This window comes from Serinus canaria, chromosome 7 (assembly GCF_022539315.1).
Source record: "Serinus canaria isolate serCan28SL12 chromosome 7, serCan2020, whole genome shotgun sequence".
Lineage (NCBI taxonomy): Eukaryota > Metazoa > Chordata > Aves > Passeriformes > Fringillidae > Serinus > Serinus canaria.
In genome coordinates this window covers 18,406,395-18,432,177 of record NC_066321.1, presented here as the reverse complement: position 1 = coordinate 18,432,177, position 25,783 = coordinate 18,406,395, and the positions used below count along the sequence as shown (strand labels likewise).

Below are 25,783 nucleotides of genomic sequence, written 5' to 3'. Positions count from 1 at the left end.
ACAGAAAACAACTTAAAAATTTTAATATCCTATGAGATAACCTGGTACTTATACATCTAACATTAAAATTCTTATCTAGCTACTGTATAGTAAAAGAAACTAAGATTACAACAATCTTTATGGTTTTACATATGAAAGACCTGCTCATCATCTTCAAAAGATCAACATTTTTCAACAATGAGAATATATCAAAGTCAAACAAATTGCTTTATTTTCCTCCATTAAATAGTCTATCAGATAACAATGAAGAGATACTGTTATTAGTACCATGCCTTTCTTGACAAATCAGGCAAAAACGTCATCTAGTGAGTTATGAAATTGTGGCACATGAGAACAACTTGTACAAAATGGAAACAATTACAGAATTCTGAGGTAGCACACAAGACAACATAACAGATTAACAATGTGGGCTTCCATAAATATATATACAGCATATTTAGGTTGTTTGTGAACTGAGAAACGTTGACATTAAACTTCTGATCCATATTTTTACCATCACTTTGGAACTGCTAGGCCACGCTCTGTGAGATTCTGCAAGAGGAGTTGTGGCTGTCACAAACCAGTTAACAGCCACTTGAGTCTGTAGTGTCCTCACAGGGCTGTGGTGCCACTGGTAAAGGCTCAGGGGACCCAGCTGTAGTGTCCTTGAACTCCACCCAAGTACAAGTGCCACCAGGTCCCCGTGGATGTCCCTGCACCTAAAAATCCCTCCCGAGCCAGCAGATCTCATCGATCTCATCCCGCTCTCCCAGCTGCTCTCTAGGGGCTGGGACAAACTCTCCTGGCCATGCCATGTGCATGGTGGGACTGAAACATGCACCCCATCCAGCCAGGACTGCTCCTTTGATTATCTCTGGTCTGAGCAGGTCTGCTGTGGTGTTCACAGCAGCAGGGAATCCAGGAGCCAAAGCTGACACCACGAGTGTGCTGCACTGTGTGCAATCTTAACATGTTCGACACATCCCTCAGACTCAAAGACTGCTTCTTTACTAAAAGCATTTGTACCATAACTGATGCCAAAACTGATTGCTGGTATTAATCATCATACTTTTTATTCAGAGGATGTTTCAACAACAAGATGGTAATTGCTTTGTTCTACCTGACACACATGTTTTGTCTATAAGAGACTTACAAAACACTTTCTAAAATGTAAAATTGGGTATTTTTAATACAAATGCTTGAAGCCATGTTGTTAAAACCATGATTAAAAATTGCTTCCAAACAACTGCATGTTGTGTAAGTGGAACCTTGGCCCAATAACATAAAAGTTTATAACATAATAATGATAACAACATGAAAATGATAGTTTGAAAGGTGGGAAAAACCCCTTAATTTTAAAAAGTTTGGGTAGATCTATAAAAGTTGGGAAAAACACACAGAACTTTTACTGGTATCTTGATAGAAAGAACTGCATTAACTGTAATTCTAAATAGTTCCAAAATATCAGGTCACATGCAGTCAAAACCACCTGAGCCCAAAAGGTCTCACACAAAAATTACAACAGGTCTGAGTCTTCATTTCATTGACAGCTGTATGCAGTGCACAGGAACTGCTCAGCTGTAAGTGACTTGTTTGCTCATGCCAGAAGTCTCTCCACAGAGCAATCACCTCACACTCATCTCCAGCAGCAAAAGGAAAGCATGCAGTAACTTGGCTGAGTGGCTGCTCAGAAAACAGGGACATTGACTAGCACTTGCAGGTTGCTTACTTTTATGGGTTATAAAGAAATTTTCCTTTCTCACCGTTTTCAAATTATGAAGGAGATGATTTCCAGGTGACCTCAGCTGGGATACATTACCTGATCTATGACTCCCCCAGACTTTGGGGTTAATATTGTAATGTATCATTTAAAATGATATAAAATGATATAAAATCTGGCCAAGGCTCAAACTCCAGTGCCTTGCTGCGTGCCTCTGAGTGGAGCTGTGATCCCATGACAGCCAGCCAGAGGGATCTGCAATAACCCAGCCAGCAACAGTCAGAGCCTCAGTCAAGAGCCACTGATGAAATGCAACAGCAGGCAGAGGCTCAGGGCAGTTTTCCATCTCCAGGTGGGCTGTCTTTGTTCTGATAAATCCTTGCAGGACAAACAGAACCTAGCAGAAGCCTACAGTGACAGACTGCTTGTTGTATGAGGCACCACTTCTGCTGCATCATCCACATTCATTTACACATTTTACTATGACTTGATGCATAGCCTGATACCCAAGACAAGTGGAACACCTGCACAGGAAAGCCTATTACTCTTGACTCATTATTTTCTGTGAATTTTTACTGAGCTGTTTTGCGGTGTCATTTTACATTCTTAAAAGAATTAATTTTGTTTCAGAAAACTGAAATGAAAAAAAAGTCTGCAAGTGGACAGCTGATGCTGTGCATGACTTTCCTCTCCCAAAACCTGCAGGTGAGCTTTTCTGTTTTTACTACTAAATTCTCCTGCTACCTACTTTTGTCATGATTGTTCATAAGATTAAAGCTCTCATTGTGTCAGATGATAAAGAGCAATTTTAGAATGTGAGCTGCAGTACCAAAATCAGTTTGCAGGGGACTTCACCTGGTATCAATACCTAGTCTTAAAGACAAAGAATTACTGTTTCTTCTCTGCAAATAAAAAAACAAATCACAGTACATATCTTATTTTGGAACTTCTCAACAGAATTTAGTCTGTTTATGTTTGGCATCAGCAGCAATACCAGAAGTCTTTAATTTATTTCCCTACTGAAAATTAATTAACAATACAGAACTATTCTGTATTGTTAATTAATGAAATTAATTAACAATACAGAACTTCTACAAATTAGTTCTTAGATTAACTAGAATTTTGTTTGAAGGCCAGTCTCTTCAGGGTTTACAAAACATTTTTTCACCTTAGCTGCGACACAGCAAAACATTTGTGTCAAAGTATTTCAGAGCAGAAGAAGTAATGTGCTCTTTAACAAACTGGGTAGAGGAGAATCCCAAACAAGTAAATCAGAGACATCAGACTCAACATGACTGAGTTGCCACTAACTCGGTGAGAAACTTTGGTTTGAAGTTTAATTCTTGTGATGAAAACCTCATGTATTTGAATCTTTTAGCCAACTTTTAGCAGTGCTTTGTTACTGCCTAGCTTATTTTAAGCAAATACAGTGTAAACTACATATAACAGAATTTGGTTTATGATTATATTTGTGCTATTTTCTATGGCCTTGTAACAAAAATCTAGCATACTCAACAGCTTGGCAAAAAGAAAAACCAGTGGCTTTACTACAAAGTCTGAAATCCAAGTTAAATGTGTTACTTTTCTACATGGAAAAATATTGCAAATGCTGAAAGCTTTAGGTAAACTTTAATATAATGGATTTTTATAGTACAATGCTATCACTGTACTAATGCCACTCTCACTAGCTGCCTAACAGACTTTATGAAAAAGTACACCTATGAAAGAAATTAACTTAGAATATTTTTAATTTACATGTACCATTGTACATTGTACCATCTGAGTATTTTTCTAGGGAAGACTGTAGTAAAATGTGGCTGATGATTCTGAAGTATCTTATAAAAATGTTAGATGAATGCACACATCTTAACTCGAGAAGATATTGTCAGAATTGAACAATGGAACACAAGTTCCACTTTTTACAATGATAGTCTGTTTAAGGCAGATAAGCAGCACATTTGGCACTGCTCTATCACTGCTGCCAAATGTGTTCAGCACAGATTCAGCAATGATCACCACTGTGGCCTGTAAGTACTGGGTCTGAAAAGCACTGCGCAGGCTGACAGTGTTCATGTCCATCCCTGACATCCTTGCAGGCTACCATGAGCTCACTGAACTAATTTGAGCTGCATCAGCCAACAGAAAGCTGTTTTGACTTTGTAGCTACTTGTACACAGTTGTCACGAAGTAGCATTGGGTGGGTTTCAAGCACACCATACAAATGAAATACAGCAAACCCTTTTTCTTTGGCAAACTGCCTTCTTTTGGTTGCTACAGATTCCAGCAAACAGCACCCATTCAATAGATCAGGAATATAACTTTAAACCACCCATGACAAAAAGCAAGTAGTAGAAATACATTTGTTATGTACTTGAATACATGCTAATTTGAAAAAGCTGTTCTGATGAACTGTATTAAAGAGCAAAACAAAATGAAAGAAGAATCCTATTGCTGCAGTCAACTACAGTTGGTAACAGTCTTCTAGACAACCAGATTTACACAGCATCTGACCTCATAAATTGGTGGCAGAGCAGCTGGGGCCTTTCTTCAAAGGAAGTAAAATGTAATTCTTTAAGCTAAATATTTAAATTAACAAAGCAATAGGCTGCCTACTAAAATAGTCCTGTACTTCTGCCAAGTACTTGAACAACAATAAATCAAGAAACAGAACAGCACTTCAGACTGGGGTTTGACAAGCACATATTATTAACTGCTGCTGTTCAACCATCTTGCTCTCCTCTTGCATTTACCTTCACAGTTCTATGTCCTCCCTTGCACAGCCTTCATAAGGTCCTCTGTGAAGCAGATTCAAGCTGGCAGAAATGGGTGTCTGGTTTTGTTTTGGCTTTTTAATCAGTGGCCAGGGCGGAGGAGTGATCTTCTGCCAGACTTAGGTGCTGAAGTAGTTCTGCAAAGGGTTAGGAAGGATGGTGTTACTGTGACTGGGAGAAGGGAGAACATCACAGACAGGCTGCTGGAGTTACTTGCCCTGCTGTGAAACCACATTTATTACTACCTAACACTAAATAGTAACACAGCACACTAATAATACATTTCTGGTGTTTCTTTAAACCTCACTCTGAGTGCTGTTGGCAGTGCAGCAGCTTTCCTAAGTGGCAGGCTTTGAGTGCCGAAGGACTAGGCTGGCTTTGAACAAGGAACATGGAGAGATCCTTTCTATATGGCAGGCTTCCAGCCTAACCTCTAATACAACTGGGAGGGAACAGAAGAAAAGCTTTAGTGATTATTTTCATCTTACTATGAAATGTAGTTCACAAATGAAAGGTGATTAATTAGATAGCATTGGAGTTAAGGCTGTTGTGTATTGAATCCGTAGAGAGGCTAGGGAAACATTAAAGGTATTTGAGTAAATATCACTTTGCACTCCAGTATTTTTAAAAGCTTCTTGGTTTTAATTAAAAATAATTTTAACAGCAATCAACATTGATCAAATACCATATACCACCATTCTCACTTCCCCTTTCATTGCAGTTGGAATAAGTGCCAGGAATGGTGTTTTTTAGAGTTTTCTTTCTGTTTATGTGATCTGCATTTCTAGACACTGCATTAACCTGAGTTTACTGAGGTGCCAAAAAAAAAGAAACAACCCAACAAAAAAACAAAGCCTGTGTTACATTCCAATGGGTTTTAAATCTATAACACCCTTGTCTGATATGCCATGGCACTTTTATTCCTCACAGACATACATGAAAAAACCTCATAAGGTATGATAATGGAGAGACAAGAAGTTGTCTTTGAGCACAGAACTAATGCCACCGTGGTGGCAAAGAGCTCCAGAAGCACTGTACAGGACTCAGAGAGGAAAAAAGATGACATATGAGTTTCAGTATAGATACATGTAGGCTAATACATCTGATGGAAAATAATCTCAGTCACAAACACACCATGCTGACAAATGACTGGAGAAAAAAAATCCAGCAGTCATTATTGACAGATCCTTATGTACAACAGCAAGAAACCCCTTAGCAAATTATTTGGTATCACAAGGAAAGGCATTGAGAAGAAAACAGTGCACATTTATACAACCTTGGTCCATCTATGTCTCAAGTACTTCTGGTCTCTGCATCTCAAAAAAGACTCTAGGCAGAGAACTAAATACCACAAGGATGGAGTGCCTGCCTTAGAAAAAGAGACTTGAGGAGCTCTTTAGCTAGAAAAGAAGACTGAAGCAAGATATGATCAATCAAATCATGAAGATGGTTAATAAACTAAAGTAAAGCGGCTTGCCTAAATCCTTCAGTAGTAGAACTAAGGGACCTTTTACAAAGCTAGCACAACATCAGTTTATAAAGAATTAAGTGCTTCTTTACAAAGGTAGTAGTAAGCTTCTGGAACTTGCTGCCACATGAGGTTGTGAAGATAGTAAAGCATCAGCAACTTTGAAAGGTTCTTGGTCTGCCAGTCCACAAATGGGCTCTAAAACCACAGAGCAGATATGTACCCAGGATCTGTAATGTGACAAACAAGTATGCAGGAAGAGCACAAGAGAACAGGTTCATGAAACAGCTAGGTTTGTGTATAGTCCCTAGCAGCATCCCTTAATGTCACTGTCAGAGACTGAACCCTAAGTCTGAAGCTCCACTGATCTGACCCAGCAGAGCTCTTCTGATGTTCTTCAGTTGCCTTTAGGATCTTCTATTGAGCTCTGAAAAAGCCAGGAAGGTTACACCCCTACTTCTTAGCAGCTGTGAAAGATGGAGGTCAGATTTGAAAAACAGCAGTCCTTCAGTATAAATTCCAACACAACATCCTATGCTAAGCAATAAATTAGTACTCTATCTTTAAACAAAAACAAGGATCAGGCCCAGGAGGAAATATTTGCATTACTTCAAGCAGCGTGACCCCAGAAAGCTACAGATGTTGTTCCACAGCAAGATCAGCTGTTTCAGTGAAACTGTAGCCACCTGCTGAGGGACAAAAGAAACAAACATCAGCCCTTCAAAGAGCTGAGCTGCAGAACTGCTCAAAGGGAAGCAAGGTTAGCCATGTAAGTCATTCACATTTTTACTAAAGTAAGTCTCAAAATACAGTAACAGTTAAAGCTTACTGGTTCTCAAACAATAGTCTTAAAAAACTGAGTGCAAAAGCCAGTATCTATGGGGTGTTTTCTGCCTTCCTCTACAGAAACTGTTTATACATGAAATAGACATATTATAATTACAATATTTTGAGACCACTGATAATACAGAACACCTGCAAAGGGAGAAGGTATGCTGGCAACACTCCACAGAAATGAATCAATGTAGCTCAACAGTATTCTCACAAGATTTCAGTTATATAGCAGTTTCTTCGTTCACTGCACTCTTCAACATTAGCTCCCTCACCAGTATTTGGTAACTTCTTCTAGTGCAAAAATGCATACTTATGTATTTCATAAATATTTGTAGTGATACATTAAATTATACACTTATATAAGCATTAAATTACACTTTTTAATCCTTAAGGGAATAATAGTTTTGATGAGTTACTATTGCAGATATCTGGATTATTCCCACTAGTTTGGGAGTTTGAATTGAGAGCTACAGAAATCAGAATGCAAGAGGGTTAAAAAGTGCACACTCCCCACTACACATGCAATACCTGGCAATTTTATGGTTTAGGTAGTGATACAAGAAGAGGGGTGTCTTGTAATTGAGATCTGTAATTCATTCATTATCACACCTTGATTCATCTCTGTATTACAAGTAGGCACAAACAGGCCCAAGGCTCTTGTAGATCCTTTCTTTCTCCTGTTGTGATCTCTTCCACCAATATATCTGCAGTCTGTCAGTCTAAGAACAACCTGCCCATCTTTGCCTCTCTCCCTCTGTTGAAGAGCTGTGTTCTCAGCACTGGGAGCTGAATTCCTGTTGAAGAGTATCTTTTCTAAGTTCCTTGAAAGGCATTCTCAGGAGACAGAGGTGCTCAAGCAGAGCCCTCTCGGTCACTGTGCCCATGGCACTGTATGGCAGCAGCAGATACTATCACTGTTTGCAAACATCTGAGGCCTGGGGGTAAGCAACAAAGGCAACACTTGGGTGCTGAGGCATTTTATACTTCTGTGAACCTGGAGTTCTGCAGAGCTGCCACACATCAGCATTTAGAGTTGCTGTGTTTGATGGAGACTCAGCTAACAGCTGTGAGTCCATATTTTAACTGCAGTTCAAAACCAGATCAGTGTACCATTTGTATAATCTAATACAACTAGGAGATACAGCATTCATTCATCTTTTCCCTGAGCTTCTGCATCTCCATTCATTCAACTGAATGTACATATGTACTGATTTCTAAAATACACTTCTAAAAAGCACTCCACTTGTTTTCCCTAGCTGTAGTAAAAGAAATAATTTTCCTACTAGTCATGGCAAATTACATCAGTAATATTTTATTGTCCATCTTTATCTATTTAACTAAATAAGCAACAGGGTGGAGAACATGACAGAATTGACTGCTCCAGTTCCAGATTTCTTACTATGTGACATATAGTGAAACTACCCTGTGAAAATTACTACTACAAAAGCAGCTTAGGGAAGTTCAGGATATCTCTGAGTGTTGGGAGGCACACAGATGGACTTTTATATAGAAGAAAACTGTGAAAAGCAAGCTAAGAATTTCTGAAACTTTTGCATTCTCCTCTAACTTTTAACTACGTATGAGCATTATTTAACTATAATATTTATTAATATTCATAAGTCTACAGCTGATTAATATTTTTAACAAGTAAATACTTGATACACTTATATTGATTTCAGTGGTGGAATGACTGCTGCTCCAAAAAGTTTCATTATTTACTAGCAGACAAAGAAGATGAATAAACACTGAATCAAGCACCCTTCTGAAAATGACACCATTGAAATATTTTGATGTTTTACAAAAGGTTTCCTTAGAATTGTGCATGGAAAAAAGGTATTTAAGACAAAGATGTAGCAAATACACTGGCATACATTCTCCTGCATGCATGTTCTCTTGGGAACAACCCCACTGAAATGACTGTCACAAATACAGTCTGCTCATGAGCTGAAGGTTCTACAGTTTACCCATTCACAAACTAAATTTTTAAATTAAATTTTGGTGTCACTCACAAGGCAGGGTGGGGAGAAAACTTAAGTGTTTTCAGCCTGTAATTTATATAGATTTCACTGCTCTCTTCCACAAAGCAACCACAAAAACTTGGGATTTTCTTTCCTAAAAGCACATAAGGTAAAAATGGGTGATGTTATGAGGCAGATGAGCAAAACTGAGTGCATCTCAGACATTGCATCGTGGCTGTGTGTGACATACTTGCATGAGGAGTGTTCTCTACCATAATCTAAAACACTCTGATGACACTGAATCAGGTTAACTGAGGTTCCTGAAAAACTGATTTGACAATATGATATTTGCTGAACCTGTATAGATCTATCCAGAATTAGAAATGTACAAAAACTGAAATTTCATTAGCAATTTATATTCTGCCAAAAATGTTATTTAGTGGGTAACTATGCAGGGAGGGAACAATATTTATCCTGTGTCAGCTTTAAATTCCACACCTCAAATCTTTTACACTTACCTGTGCCTTTCCCACAGCTGTAAAAATGGGCTTCAGCTCCCCAAAGCAGGGCATGTATGTGTTACAATGGTGTTTGCACTGGTTATTCACCCTTGCATCTCTCATGATTTAAAACCTTTCTGAAAACACATTATGCATCACGTGATTGAACATGTCCTTATAACTAACTGATCAGAATACTCTATCAAGAAAGAGTGAACAAGATCAATACACTCCTAGAAAGTAAAAAAGGAAACTTAAAGGTACAGAGGAACCAAAAAAAAAAAAAAACCCCAAATCAAACAAAAAGCTCTTTACATTTTCTGCAGACAGTGTTTAAATGTTTGAAATACCCAAACCCTGCAAATAACCAAATGCAAAATAACCAACAGATAACACAAACTAATTTCTCTTGGTCTGTTAATTGTGGATGCCGTCCTGCTTCCTACCGAATCAATGTCAAAACTCCTCTTTATTTCCATGACTGGCAGATCAGGTTCTTCATCACAAAGTCTGGCAACATCCTGGCAGATTCCTTGAAATGTTATATAATCAAGATACTTAATGTTTACAACGACATCTCTAAAGAACATCTAAAGCCTTTTTTTATCTAAATTAAGAAGATTTGACAACACTTCAAAGCCTTCCAATATTGCCTTTATCACTAAAAGTACAGTAGGTTGAAGAACAATGGAAAGGAGTGCATAGGGATAAACGGGATTTCCTCTTTCTAATTCCTCCGTCTCAATAGCCAGTGGTCATGTATCAGCCGTCACCGATACGATTACTTTAAAATAACTTTTCTTTAAGCTAACTGTGGTGGCAACTTTAAGATCCAGTCTGCGGCCACACCACCACCGCTGCCGCCTTCGGTTGTGTGACCGTCCTCGCCGAGCGTCCGGGAGCCCTTCGAGTACCATCCTCCCTTGAAGGGAAGTTCATCGCGCCGCCCCAAGAGCAGCGCGGCCGCTCTGAGCGCCCCCAGCGCGGGCCCGGGGCGCGTCCGCGCTGCCGGCCGCCGCTACCGAGCGGGGACAGCCGCGCCCGGGGCAGCGCCGTGGCCGGGACCCGCCACACCGCCTGTCCAGCCGGCACTCCCGGCGGCAACGCCGGGGCCCCCGTTCGGCAGCACGGTTCGGCGGCGCTCCCGAGGCGGCAGAGCGAGGGGCAGCGCCGCAGCCCCTACTGGAGGGCTGATGTCGCCCCCCGCCGCAGCGCCCGCAGGCACCGCCGGCCGCCGCTCGCCGGGCGGGCACAGACGAAGTTCCCACCGCACCGCCGGTCCCGCCCGGGGACCCCCGCGCCGAAGGGCACGGCGAGGGGCAGTGGGGGACCGCGCCCGCCCGCGACCCCTGCCCGCCGCGGCCCAGCGCCGCCGGCCGCCCCCGGCATCCCGGCATCCCGCCCGCTCGCCGTTCCGCCTGTGCCGGCACCGCTGCCCGGCGCTGCCGGCCGCCCCTTCAGCACCGTACGCAAGGGATGCACACGACGATGGGCATCCCCCGCCGGACCTTACCGGCCGCGCTCGCCGCCCTCGGCCACCTGGGCTGCCGCCGCTCCGCGCCGCGCTCCCGCAGCCGGGGCGCATCCCTGCTCCGCCCGCAGCCGCACCAGCCGGCAGAGCGCGCGCCGCGCGGGAGCGCAGCGCGGGCACCGGCGGAGCTCGCCCTCGCCGACTGGCACCGCCGGCAGCCAATGGCCGCCCGCGCCGCGCCGAGGGGGCGGGACGGCGTGACGGGAACGGGCCAATGGGAGCCGCTCCTCGCGGCAGCGCCGCTTCCGGGCAGCGGGAGCCGCTCCGGGGCCGTGCCGCCCGTGTGCCCGCGGTCGGTGTCCCCGCCGGGCGCTGTGCTCGGTGTCCCCGCGGGGCAGCGCCGCGGGCTCTCCGGGACGCGCTGCGGCCCCGGCAGAGAGTGCCGGCGGTGGGAACGCGCGCGGCTGGGCCACCCTTGCCCATCCCCAGCCGCTCTGGAAAACGGGAGCGGGCTGAGGGCCGGCCGTGCCGGTGGGGAGCGTGTGCCTGCCCGCTCCCCGCGTGCACAGGAGTATGGAGCTTCACACCGGGGCGCTTTGTTTAAAATAAGAAAAAATTAGTGGAAGAAGATGTCTTTTTTACAGGGAAATCCCACTGCGCTGAATCCGTGTCCGCAGGCATCCTCCCGCAGCTGCTGGCGGCTGCCGCCGACCTTGGCGCGGCCCGGCGGGCACAGGAGCGCGTCCTCGGCGGCCGCCTCGCCGCGGTGCGGTGCGGGACCCTCCATCGCTACCCTCACTGCGCTACGGGGCTTGCAAGGCCTCACAACTTGTCCCACTGGCGGTGCCCCACCTGCCCGCACCTGTGTTTAAACTGGTTCAGCTGTAGCAGCGGTTTTTGCCAGTGGACCAGGTGGCTGTTTCTAACTTTTGTTTCTGTGGTGCGTCCATAGGTTTGCAGTGTTGTTACTCTGGGTAGGCGGAGGTGTTCTGCGCGCTGACCACAGTGATGTACTCTAGAGGTGCAGGGGTCGGCTGGGGTACCACAGGCCCTGGAGAAGAAGATCGAGCATGGGCCATGGAGGATTATTGCTATAAGGCACTAAGGAAAGGGGCATGGGCTTGGTACTGGAGGCCCGTGGTGATAAACGGCTCATCTTCGGTCACTAAAGAAATGCGGGTCTGGAGCTGGAGGAAAGTGGGTTTGGAGGTTGCAAAGTACCTGACATACCTAAAAGGTAGCATATTAAATTCTGGTGGAGAATTAGAGCTGCAAACCAGCGAAGAAAGAAAAAGGTAGAAAAGTGTGCTTGCAAAGATAAAAATGATCTTAAGGGGAAACTAGAGGAGGTGGAAGAAATCATAAACCTGAATATTAGAGTACTCCTGGCCAAAGACTCCAAATGCTCACAAAGTCACTTATCACCCCTTCACATTACGGGGGAATGAAACTGATCAAGAGATCAGGGGAGCAGGGGAAGGGGGAATGTAACAGCAGGAGTGGAGTACAACATCTTCAACTACATTATTACTCTTCTTCTAGAACTAATAATTATTAGACTCTTAAGATTTCAGTTATACAAATAATAAATGTGTCTTCCCCTTTTCCAGTCTGTCTAAAAAGCAAGGTGGAATGCTTGAAAATGTTTCAGAAACGTATTTAACTGCTGGGTTCCTTTCAGTGTTGGTGGTCTTTACCCACTGTTTTGGAATTTGCATGTCCAGTCGAACCCCTTGCCTCATTCTGTACTTTCTTTGCTGATTCAAAAGGGTGTGGAGATTTATTGATTCCTAGTGGCTTGCCATTGTATTTCATGCCTAATAGGAAAGGTTTCTAACATCAAATAATCTATCAAGTTAATCTGGTCACAAGTAAATGTTTGTTAATACCTTAATGAAATATTGTTGATGCCAATGTTAGATCGAATTTATAGACAGAATTCCTTGTTTAGTTGCACCAGATGCAGGTACCCTCATCTGTGCTGAGTTCAGAACTGCTAGTACTGTTAAACAATGTGAAAGTCATGCCCTTCACCTCACCCTCTTCAACAGTTGACCTTTTTTTTTTTTTTTTTTTTGGTGGCAATTGAGTTTTCTGTGTCCAGTGTGAAGACTCAATGCACCCACTTTTGTTTGGAATGAAATAAGGAGAAATGTTTTTAAGGCTCACGTGCTTAGACACTGTGCAACAGCTCACTCAGAGATGATTTCTTCTAGGAAATATTTTTATTACTTCAGGAACTGAGTCAAGCCTTGAGAAAGTACATTTTTAATAGTAGCACTATACACTTAAGAAAAGGTATCAGGTTTTTTACTCTTTGTTAAAGCAGGATTTTTTAAACTTTTGATATCAGCCATGTTGTTATCTTAAAAGAAACCCAAAACCCAGCACATTTTATTTACTGTGGACAGTTTTACAAATAATATAGAACTGACTAGAGCATTGCATGGTTATAGCTTTATAACTCCTGCAGAGAAGGAGGAAATATTAAAAATAATCCTTGTAAAGGAATTCTTTCTAGTGAGAAGAACATACATGTGATTAGTTTTAATACTTTAAACTTATCCAAAAATGTAAACAGAAATCCAGATAATCATGTCTAAATTTTATGTTCATATTAAAGAATGGACTTAAAGGTTCTACTGCAGCTTTTTGCAATTATATGCACACATCAGTGTGTAAGTGAGCTAAATCCTTAAAAAGAAAGTCAAAACACCATGTTTCAACTAAATATCCTGGTTATGAGACGAAACAACTCAGAGTTAGATGTTGTTACAGGTGTAGAAGCGTCCAATAATTAAAAGCAGAAAAGAGATGAGGAAAATAAAGCAGCACACCTGAAATACGGGTCTGTTCAGTAAAGTGCTTTACAGTACACATAATATATTCTGAAGTTTAGCAGTCCCCCTGATAAACTAGGGGGATTTTTTTTGTATCTCAGCCCACAAAACTGTAATTTAGCCTTCAGTCCCATTAGACAATTCAGCAGTTCTTTCTGAAAAACAATGTTGTACTCCTGGAAAGCACTACAGAACATACATGAGCTGAGCTGCTCCTGTTCATAGCTGAAACAGTATAAGGAGTACAATTTCCCTACAGCTCTGTGAGCAGGAGTCCTTTCTGTCCTGGATCAACAGGTCTGATAGAAGTTAAGAATCACACCTGCTAAAATCATTGTTTTAGCTGTTAAGACAGCCAGCAACATGTGAACTTTGGGCTAAATGCTGGTGTTGGGGATTCTGGCAGATGGTGGGAACTATCCTGAAATTCCTGTATGAAGAAAAGAAATCCTCTAGATTTTAACTTCAGGTTTTAGGAGAACAGTACTGTAGTACTGGAGTGTACTATAATTGGCAGATCTTTTCCATTAAACTGTAAAATGACCTCTTAGAGATAAACATTATTTCACTCCTCCCTTCTGATAGGGTTTGAATACTTAACTGGTGCATGGATGCGGCGCTGCTTTTGGAGATCCGGGGGAGGAATATTTGGTTATTTATTTTTAACTGTGTTACAATTTGCTAGCATTATTCAGCCTCATTTGGTAACCCTTTTGTTAATATCATGTAGATGTATGCTGTGAGATGCAAATCACAGTTATGTGCTAGGCACTGTACAGACAAGCAAGGAGACAAAGGCTTCTTGCCCCCACAAAGTTGCCCCCTCACGCACTCTCCCGAGGTGCACTGGGATTTGATTTCACACTGCATGACAAAGTGTTTCCTTTTGTTATCTCCCATGTATTATATCAGCTGGAGGGAGCTAATCTCCCCGTAAACAAAGCAAGGCAACTTCCTTTGTGTGCAGAGTGAGTCCTTCAAGATATTTGTTTATCTGCAGTGATCACTTGTAAGCACAGCTTCCATTTATATAGCGTCCTTCAGAGCAATGTCACTGGGAATGTCATGAATAGACTTAAAAACATTTTAAGATTCTGTAGATATATATTTAATTGCCACTGCCTTGAACAGTGATGTAAGATAGGCCTTTTGTCTAGAGGAATGGATGGGTGGTGAACCATTTTTCAGATCCAAGTAATTCTGCTTTGCATGAGTGACCAGTTTATAAAAAGAACATTTTTGTCCCCCTCCATTGAATCAGTCAGTCTGAGTATTTTTATCTTTGTTTTAAATATATTAAGAGTTTTTATTGTTCCCCACCCCATATTTAATTTTGTGGTGGATCAAAAATATTTGACAAATATTTGCACTATTACCTAAGAAATTAATTATAAAGAATGAATCCAGCTCTCAGCAGGGTTAACCAAGAGAGAAGAGCCTTCCCATCACAGTCAGTGGCTGAATCCAGCTGGCAAAAATCAATGTGGTTCTGTTTAATTATGATTAATGTTTTCACTTATTTTATAATTTTGCATGCTTTTTTTTTTTTCAATTTTTCATTGTCTTGGAGGGTGATTTGGCAATTGCTACTTGCAAACCAGAGATTGGTTCTGTGTCATCTGATTGCTTATCAGCAAGAGGATGCAACCAGTAGTGGAATGCGACTGGTCCTTAATTTCCATTTTCTTGAAGTACACAGCTACCAGAATACAGGAGTCATGTTCCCTGGTACTAACACTGCAAAGCTTGGAATTGCCATCACTGGGACTATTTTATGATTAACACACAGAAAAGTTTCTGTTACCCTTCTTTTCGTTGAGGAGCATTTGACAAAAAATTGCTCACATGTTTCTGTTGCTGGAGTGGCATCCTCATAGATAAAGATGTCTGCCCACTGAGGGACTGAGGATATTGGTACCAAAATTTCTTCAGAGATAAAAACTACATCAGGAATATTTGGCTGTGTGCTTTTTCTTATCATCTGGAAGAAAAAAGCTGTCTAAAGTTTCAGTCCCAAAGAGCTTATAACGTAGAAGAGCAACCAAAGGAAGCACCGAATATGAGAGAAAGAGAGAGAGGGGGAAAGCAGTGGGGCCACCACATTATGAAGCAGTTTAGTGGCTCTGAGCATCCTACTTCTATATATACACAGCTGGTGTTGCAGTAATTTGTTGATTGCTTGTGCTTCTGCTTATGTATACATGAGTCTCTATATATTTATATGCTTACAGATGTGATACTCTTGTATTACATTAAGAGATCATTAAGTCTGGAAATGCGAATGCTTGAACTCAAAAGCTATCTTTATAGTCTTTAATTTTGTGATTGCTCTGTGTTTTTCTTGGGAGTCTTACCTTGTTCAGATCATAGAAGGGATGAATCCTGCTACTTGCACAATTATTTAATATTTTGATTTATTGAATTATTAAAAATATTACCTCAGGCTTTATTGATTACAATCTCCAATTTATCTTCTAGCTGCTGCAATTCAGAAAGAAGTCCTAACAAAAATGTTCTCTTGGCTGTATATCAAGAGAACATGATTTGTACCATAAAAAAATAATGTGATATGATGAAATGGAAAGCTATATTGCAAATATGGTCAGAAGAGAACCAGATCAAAGTTGAGGCAATAGATTGATTTAAATTTTTTCAGCTGAAAGATATTTTTTTAGAATGGGAAAAAAAACCTGTGCTTTTACCAGGTACTGCCAGTGCCTGGTAATGCACCTTTGCATTGCCTTCTCTCTGGGCACAGAAGAGCCACTGCTCACTGCTGGCAAAATGGTTTTCCCAGGCAAGGCCACCCAGACCCAGTCTGTACAGAGTACTGTCCTACCAAAGCAGAAAAGCAGTTTATAGGAGATAATAAAGAGATTCTAAACACTGCTTAGAACACTATATGACACTGTTTATGTGCTATTTCCACTCTAATATTGTTTTATGAAATGCTGTACAAAAGCTCTTAAGATTGGAACTGCAGAATTTTTTTCTGGGTCTATCTGCCCAAGCTGACTTTATAGCTATCTATTTCTTCCTTTTTATCTGATGTCCTGTAGAGGTCTTAACTGTGATTACAGAGAGAAACTGGAAGCATATTATAAGTGGCAGGAGGATATTTCATATAGATTGGTTTTTATTTTTATGATGATATGTGCACCAGTACTACAATTAGGGCAACAATCTAATTTACCAAGCAGTATGTTGAAGTACTTTGTTTAGTGTTCCATCCCCTCATGGTACAGCTACACCTTCATTCCCCCTTATTTTAACTACTGCACCTCATTTACTGAAAATTCATCTCTATTTTTCTTGAGAGATGACTTCTTGATCAAGAAATTTTGTGTTTGGTCGATTTTTTTTCTTCTCTAGTAAGGTTCTCTAGTGGAAAACCAGCCTGCTTTTGGATTTGGAATATACAGTTTCTGTGGGGAAGGAATGGCTCCTTCCCAGGTATTTGTTGTGACAGGACATTATTCCTTGTCAGCATCTGTTACAGGTACTATTTTGTCAGTCTAAGAGGAATTTTATATGGATACTGATAGTGATGGCTGCAATGTCAAGGGCCAGAAGGTAAAATGGGTTGAAACTCTAAGGTCTTCCTAGGCTTTTTGTTATTTAAACAGATTATGTGATTTTGCAAATCACCCGCTGAAGTGTGTAGTAGATTTTTCATGTATCTTTTTAGCAAAATTACAGTGTACTTAGTTAATGACAGATTAAAAATAAATTTTATTTTTAATAGACCTTATTCACCTTCTTCTTACTCTCTCATACCCTGCTTTAGGAGAAGAGAGGTGAGGGAGCTATGGGAAACAGCAATTTTTTCCCTCTTTCCCCAAACTAGTATGTTACAGAGCTGCCTTATGTTTTTGTTTAAGGACTACACTGAAAAATTTAGATCTTTCATGGCTGAATTGTAATTTACTCTTTTAGAAATCCCAAAAGTAAGGTCAGTCTAATTATGTTTCTATGCCAAATTTAATGCAGATCCTCTCTTTAAAACATTTAAAAACGTTTTTCATGTCAAAATCATCAAATGTAACCCATGTACAAGGTGAAATGTTTGTGAAAGGCAACAAAATTTACCCAAAGGATTTAACTTGGGTTCCTCTTAATGCAAGAAAGCATGCAAAGAGCTTTAATCTATGTTTTTGTTTTCCTGTTTTCCTGGTTTTGTGAGTATACCCAGGGTAGTTAATGGTTTTGCAATTATACCTACCAGCTAGAGGTAAACTTGACTGAAGCGACCCAAATATTTTATAAGTAATTCTGATAATTATCCTGCACTTTGAAAATAAGGCCTGGACTCTAATTATTTATGGGAGGGGTAGTTCAAGACATTGTGTTAGAACGAGGCAGATCCATAGCATGCATTAGTTGTCTACCCTGAGCACTGAGTCATTTAAGATAACTAGTGCAGGCCTGCCTGTTGATATGTCTGAAGGAGATAAGTGCTTAACAGAAGACAGACAAGGTATTTGCACTTTTCCAAGAAATCCAGCCTTTGCATTCAGCAAGTCCTTCAGTTAGGAGCAGTCCACTTCACCTGTACAGCCAAAGTGTTACTTGGGTCTCTTTAAAGAGTTTTGAGGATACCCGACTCTACAAAGGCTTCACAAGAATTAGTTGATATGCCACACCTATAAAAACAATTTAAGTAAATCTAAGTAAGTTTTTGTGCCAATTATGTTAATGAAGTTGCAAATGGACTACAAATTTAGAAGCCCTCTAAAATTCAGCACTGGCCCAGCCATTAAATCAGGCTCTTTAATCTCTAATTGGTGTTTTTCAGTATTGAAGAATACACGAACCCTGCTGTTTTCTAAAAGCAGTAGAACATCTTCACTAGCCAATAATAGGCAATGACAATATACTTCTCAGACTGCAAGTCTCCTGTACTAAATAATGATGTGGGAAAGTTTCGTTTTACTGCTACTTGTCAGTGCAGCTTTGCAGTTGAACAGTGCTTGGCTGCAGCTGTGCTGGAAAGGGATCAGCTCTGTCCTCCATGACTGTAAGGTCCCTTTTTTAGGGAAAATATCCTGTCCATGGGATGAAACTTAGGAGTAACCAGAGGAAGCTATCCTGCTGAGAGAATAGGAGGTTCAGTCCCAGAATTCTTCCCAGCAGCCACCAAGCTTCTCCTCACAGAATGAGACTTTTACAGACTGATGGCTGGTTATTTCAACTCAGGTAGCAAAACTTGGAAAGCCTAAGGGGTAACTTGAGCATACTTAGAATAGCAACTTCCCCACACAACTCTAACAGATGCTAGTTCTTTCTAAACCAATATAGGTATGGGTTCACTAAAGTGCATGAGGTTTTTTTAGCAGCTAAGGGGTTAATATTCACTTAGTGTTTAATTTACAGAAAACCTATACAGTTGCTACTTTCTACACATTTTATCTCAATCTCACTTTCAGCTGCTGTATGCATTCTCTCCACAGTCTGACTTCTGCAGTGGCAGTGTATGTATACATCAGGGTGACACCTCCCATCCTTTTGCCTTGGAAGGAAAAGAGTTTAAGACTCAGTGAGTTCAAGCTTTATCTCTGATTATTTCTACACTAAGCTTTTGGCTGAAGTTCTGAAGAGCTCTTCTACTTAATTTTTTTTTTCAGGTTATTTACATTTTTCTACAACATTTTATTACCCATGGCTGTTAGTTTTCTAGAACAAGCTTAGAGCATGTCATCTTTATGATTTGTATAAGAATCCCAAAACAGGGCTTGTGCTTCAAATAAATAATTCTGCAATAAACATTCATCCTCACTACTGGTGGAAGTAAAAAAGCCACTCAGTAAGAGAACAGAATGCAAAGCTGGTGAATCCACTAGAGGAAGGCTCTGCACTTCTGTGTCTGTCCATACTGAACAGAATCTCAGTTATGGAATATCCAAGAGATTTACCCCATATGGTGTCTCATTAATGTAAGTTGACTTTACATAATATTCTCTCTAAAATTTGGAGTAAAAATTTCTGTGTAGTCCTGCTTTTTTATGCTACTTCAACAAAGCCTTTGTTTTAGTCATATCTACCTGGCCATAAGGAACACACTTTTTCTGTGACTCATTTTTCATTTTGTTTGGGGGAAGCTAAAAATTCTATAGTTTCCAAGGATAGTTTCAAAGGTGCTGATTTCTTGGTGTGAATTTTTATTATCATAATTGACATCTGTCACTTCTCTAGATTGTAATATATACGAGGTTAAATTCATCAAAATATGCAGAAGGATGACAAATGGCATAGGACTGTACTTCAGGTACAAGTATTGCAGCCATGTTAGCTTTTTCCTGAATTATTAACTTGGAGATGATCCCACCTACACATGTGCACATAAACACCACCATTTCACCTTCAAGATAATCCCTCTTTCCTACCCAATACAGCTAAAACCAATCTTCTGTCTAAAAAGAAATTTTGATAAATGGGGGAGATTTAACATTTTGATTCATGTGGAAGTCTAAATATGCCAGTCAAATTCCCTTTATTTTCTTCAGGCATGCATTTTCTGGGGTTTTTTGTTGTTGTTGTTGTTGCTGTCTTAGCAGGAATTTTGTTGACATTATTTTTAGTTGCATTTTCTACCCATAAAAGAGAGCAAAGTCATTTAGTGCTATGTAGTAATCTCATGGCTTTTAAAAAACAAATTATGATGGTTACACCCAAATGGGGGAAGCAATAACAAAGAGAGAAATCTTGCTGAAATGATTCTAAGGTGTTCAAAAGCAGCTGTAGGCTAATGCTTTTTAATAAAGTTCTCAAACACAGTGGTATTGGAGTGTCTTGTGCAAAAGGCTGTTCTTCTGGTAACATTAATTTAAAGAGATCTATTTCTACATTTACTGAGAATACTTTGGAGCAATATACTGTTGAAGTATGCTCGTGGAAGAAATGCTGTTCATGGTTTTCTGATGTGTGTGTATAGTTTATGGTTGTTTCTGTGTAGATATAGAGGAGTCACATGTGGATTTCCCCCTTTACCACAACCCTGTTGCTTTGGGCAATGAGTTGTAGTGCAGTTAACAGTTTGTTCTAGAAGTCTGAGGCACACTTTCTTAAATGTTTTAACATCAGCTTGTCTTTCCTGTAAATTATTTCAAATGCCTGTCTCTGTTGGGTCCTTCAGGAATTATTTTGAAAAATGTATTTTGATTATGATTCCTTTTCTCTCTGACACTTTGGTTTAAACTAGTCATTGCATGAAGAATGTCACAAACTATTTAAGGAAAATAGTATGTATAACTTAATCTTAAAAAAATCACAGAATATTTTTTGTAAAGTGCTTTTTATTATGCATTGTCAACAGTTAAATGATATGCTGCTGTTTCATACAGGATGGAATAGTGTTAAGTGAGCAAATGTTAATCCATAAGCATAGGTTTTAAGGAAAAAAGTGCTAGATCAGCATAAGTATGTACTGGTTTGAGTATGACACTGGAGAGCTGCTTCAGCTAAAATGACTTAGAACTAATTACTGAAACAACCACTAGCCTTCATTGCCCAGTGTCCCCAAACCCTGTTTCAGTTCTATTTAGGATGTTTGGTTTTACCCAATGTTGAAATTTACACCCTTTTTTCTCCCCTGTTACTCAGTATAACTTAGCAGCAGCTCTAGGAATATGACAAAACATTGCTGTTCACCAACCAGCTGTGGCTACCATGCAATAATGATCCATTTCAGACTAAGTATTACATGATATGCAAAAACAGAAACAATAAAGTTCAAATCCCCCCCCCCCCCCAAAAAATCTCAACCAAACCCCAGATTTTCTAGCATGAGCTAATACAACCAGTGTACATAATGTGTCATGGAGCAACAGCTCAGTTAGAGTAATAATACATTATTAGAAAAAACAATAAAAGTATTTTTCTTAATACATTAAAAGTATTTTTCTAATAATACATTATTAGAAAAAACAATAAAAGTATTTTTCTTCCTTTGTGCACACCAGGTGCTTCACATTTGAAGTTGTTACAAATAATAAATATTGAAATGGATTATGTTTCTTCAGGACAGTGTAGTAAAATATTCCTTTCAATGTTCAGAAACATAGAAAAACAAGAGGTGTTTCATAATTACAGATGGAATAAAAATCTACATCGTCATTGTCTGAAATATAAACTAACTGAATAAAATCTGGGTACTACAACCTCTGGATATTAAATTCTTCTTGAAAGACCAAAATGAGTAGACTGAAGAAATACCTATTTATGACATACTTTCTAATGAGTGACAGACATAGCTGATCACTTGGATGTTTTATTAATTTTCATCATAAAGTCTATTTTTTTAAATTTGTTCATTTGCAGTGAACCATTTGAACTTGACTTTCTTGCCTTGGAATGATGAAACATCCGTATGTCTTGAGCTCAGTAAATCTAAGCTAGTATTTATGTCAGTCTTTGCCAATTGGATTATTTCACTTTCTTGACAAGTGTTAATATAATTCAGTTCTGTATCAAAATTTCCATGTTCTTTTGAATATGGACTGCAGGATTTTTTACTTACATCTGCTGAGTCTATTAGACCACAGTTTAAAACCAGGTTGTCTTTTTTAAGAAAAGACATCTTCAGAGTGTCAGATAAAATAGTATTTAGCTTTTTGTCCTTTTTGTCATATTCTGATTCTTCTCCAGTGCATAACAACTCAATATCAACAGACAGTGTTGTGTTTGTTGCCTTGTTCAAACTGAACATGTTGCTGGTACGAGACTTCTGACTCATGGCATTGTTATTAAATTGAGCAAGACCCTTAGAAGTAACAGCATCTTCATCTTTTGAGTTCTGTTCACCCTGTGCAAGTATAGTATCACCAGAATAGCTCTCCTGAGGTTCATACATCTCATGTATTTCTTCATTTCCAGACTGACTGTCCAGCTTTGCAAAGGCTTGCTGTGATTCAGTGCAAATAGCATGGCTTGATGCTGTCTTTGGGGTAGACACAGCTGAGAGAGTTGTTTTCTGTGTACAAATATTTCCATGTGAAAAAGTGGCATAATAATTATTGTTGTTGTTGTTGTTATTCAGGCTGCATTCTTTGTGATCCTTTTGTACTGTTACATCATCAATGTTAGTAACCTGTACAACTTCTGAATTATCAGTTTCATTAATTTGTTTCTCTTGCTTCCTCCCAGCACTACCCACAATTACATTATCACCTTCATTAATATCCTTTCCACTTTGCTCCCTTTTCTCTGATGCTTCTAGCTTATTCACCTTATCTTGCACATTCCCAGCCTCCTTCTCCTTTCCATTACTGCCTGCTTCATTTTTCTTTGCTTTACAGGTATTTGTACATTCTTTTTCAGACAGAGTGGATGAGTGTTGATTTTTTTGTGAATTTGTGGTGGTTTTTTTATTTTGCTCCATCACAGTGGGATTTTTCTGAGATTCCTCTCTGTTGCCCAGAGGTTTATTTGTATATAAATTAGAATCTTCTTGAGCAAAACCATCTGGGGGCCACTTTGACTTATTTACTTTAGCTGATTCTTCAATAGAGAATGTTTTCTTAGATGTTGCATCATCTGTTGAAGGAGGCCATGTCATTTTTAATTTACCTCTTTCTGTGGTTTTCAAATTATTATCCAAAATATCAGGATGAGCACTTTCAGTACCTGAGTACAAGCCTTTATCAACTTCTGTAATTGGTTTAGGATCAACAGGTATGCTGTTAATGGGATTTGTTTCTTCAGCTTGAGTTTTGTTAATTGAACTACGTTGATCTTTAGAATTCCATAATTCCTTATGCTGCTTGTGTCCAAAACCTTCATCATAATTTCCTTTTGATTTGAAAAGTTGCTTAAAATGGGGTTTACAATATATTTTTCCATGGAGAGACGCATAATTTCCCAAGCTGCCAAATGAAAGAAAATTTGGTTTATGCTTTTACATGTCATAAATTACCACACACCTCCCCCTAACTCCCCCACCCCCCCCAAAAAAAAAAAATGTATGTGAGTTCCCATACAATTTCAAAGTCAAAATGAAGGAGAAGAGTCATGCTTGGTGATTTAAGAAAGAACATAAAGTCATTTGTTTGTTGCACAGAATAAGCTTCAAATAGAAATGTTCCACAGCACTTCTGGGCTTTTTGGACCATTTTTCTTCATCTCGTTGAAGTCCAAATCCTCAGTTTTTCTACAAAGTAGCAGCAGAATTTAGTCTTTGTGCAAATTATAGAAATTTGTGTTTGATTAATATTTGGATTCTCCCAAATGAAGTAAAGGAAATGTGTGTAACTAACCAGAGTGTGTTAATATCAAATTTTGGTCTTTGCTGTCAGTTAGGGCCATAAATTCTACATTTTATATGAAGGCTACAGACTGATTTGCTAATGCAGAGAACCATCATAATTCATTTTATAAATGAGGAAAATTAAAGAGAAAATGTGGTGCTTTGCAGATATTTTAAATTACACCTGAATTCCTGTGTCTAGTGCCTCTGTTTCATGCTGTCCTGAAGGTCTAGAACAGTCTGTAGGAAGTAATATGGGCAAGAATTTGGAAGGTTCTGGGACAGAACGGTTCTATAAGAAATTTAAAGGACTCATTCCACGTCACAGTGCAGATGTTAGGAGCAGAGAAGAAAAGGAGAACTCAGGATACCACCCTGTCAATGCAGCATCCTACAGGCTGAATAATCCTACAGTTGAAAATAATTTTGCCATCTGTATTTCTATTCAAAAGCAGGGTTGTGTGAGTGAACATGCAGTTACTGCTTACCTTAACTGACTGCCACAGTGGTGACATCGGAAACACGATTTGTGAAAATTCTGCTTATCGGCAACGAGGCATTCCATGGGGTAAACTCTCTGTTGACAGAGTTTGCATGTTTCATTTTCCTGAATCTGCAGTTTCTACAACCACATATTAAAAGGTTACAGATTAGTCCAAGCCACATGTTATGGTTTGATTTGAACAGTATCAGTCCATATATTTTGTTAGAACATTTTCTGCTTTCTGTTAACTGGTATCTCAGTTGTTTGTTGTAGGGCTTCCTTTTTGTCCAACTAACAGTAATACTTGGAAAGTTAAAAACTACTTACCTTTCCCTTTGCAGGAATCCACACATTTGAAAGGACTTCACCAGGTACAATATCTTCCATTTATTTGTAATACCTAATTATTGTGGGAAATGTGGTAGAATAATAGAAGGTTTTCTAGTATAAGTGGAATTGAGTATAATGTATGTATAATCTTTGAATGCACAATGTGATTTAAAGATCAATAAGCAGGGATGAATGTTTGAAATTCTGATGAGGATTTTTTGCTTAGCCATGCCAAATGCACAATAGGGATTACTCCTTTTGTGGTAACCTGCAGACTGTGCACTCACATGGGCCAAATATGCTATGGACATAATTATTTGTGGTTTTAAAAATTGCAGTTGTCAGACCTGATACTTTTTTCAGTTGAATTTTAATACTACATGTTTACTTCATATTCAATTATAAATACATATATTCACATCATATAGTTAAAAATTTTGTTCAATATGAAAAAATAATGGGCTTCAGCTCTTTGGCAGACACACTGAGCAGCTTTACTCCTTAGTGATGTGAAACCAGGACCCTGACATCTCATTTCATTGCTTAAATTCAGACTAGAGCTTTATGAACCGGTTAAATCACCTAGCAGGAAACAGCAGTTTGTTTTTTTAAAAAAATTGCATAGTAATTTTTAAACCATTTCAGTAAACCATTTTAAACCATTTTGTATTTTACTGATCTAAAAATGGATGTGCACAAAACATGAGCATTATTTTGTCTCTACAGCTGTTTTACACAGACATTTTACTTCAGTTTAGAGGATGTTGTGTTAATTTTAAACACGAAAAGTGAGGTGCATTCTGTGCACATTTTCTAGCATGTAATGTATTTCAAATACAACAGTAATGTGATTTTAATTGTAATATTTTTTTTTAGTATCTTTTTTATTTTGTTGTATGTAATTCTTCAGGATCTCTCAGTGTTAATCCTAAATTCCTGCATATTCAGCTTCTCAGTCTTCTGGACTTTATGGAAATCTATCTATTTGAATTCCTATGTCTTATTTTTGTACTGCTTGGGTATTGTTGCCATCCAATTCAGAATCAGAAACTGTGCTTTGCTCTAGTGTTACAGGGGTTGCTGCATCTCTTGTGGGACCTTGATCTTGCTTGTCTGATTTTTGTAGTGCATGATTCAGCTGGGTCCTGTGTGTGTAAAGGCTTTATTTCAGCTTTTCTGCCATGTGTG

At 39.5% G+C, this 25,783-nt stretch overlaps 1 protein-coding gene across 2 annotated transcripts in view; it reads right to left on the bottom strand.

Annotated features, from left to right (window-relative positions):
• The window catches only part of B3GALT1 (beta-1,3-galactosyltransferase 1), a 153,939-nt gene extending 143,127 nt beyond the window's left edge, over window positions 1-10,812 (bottom strand). The window contains exons 1-2 of one of the 2 annotated variants that reach the window (XM_050977019.1): window positions 10,744-10,812; window positions 4,450-4,607 (exon numbers count right to left, since the gene is read on the bottom strand). The gene's annotated coding sequence lies outside the window, so the exon portion shown is untranslated. The remainder of the gene's footprint in view (window positions 1-4,449; window positions 4,608-10,743) is intronic. The other variant, XM_050977020.1, reaches the window with a different exon arrangement.
• Window positions 10,813-25,783: the final 14,971 nt, after the last annotated feature.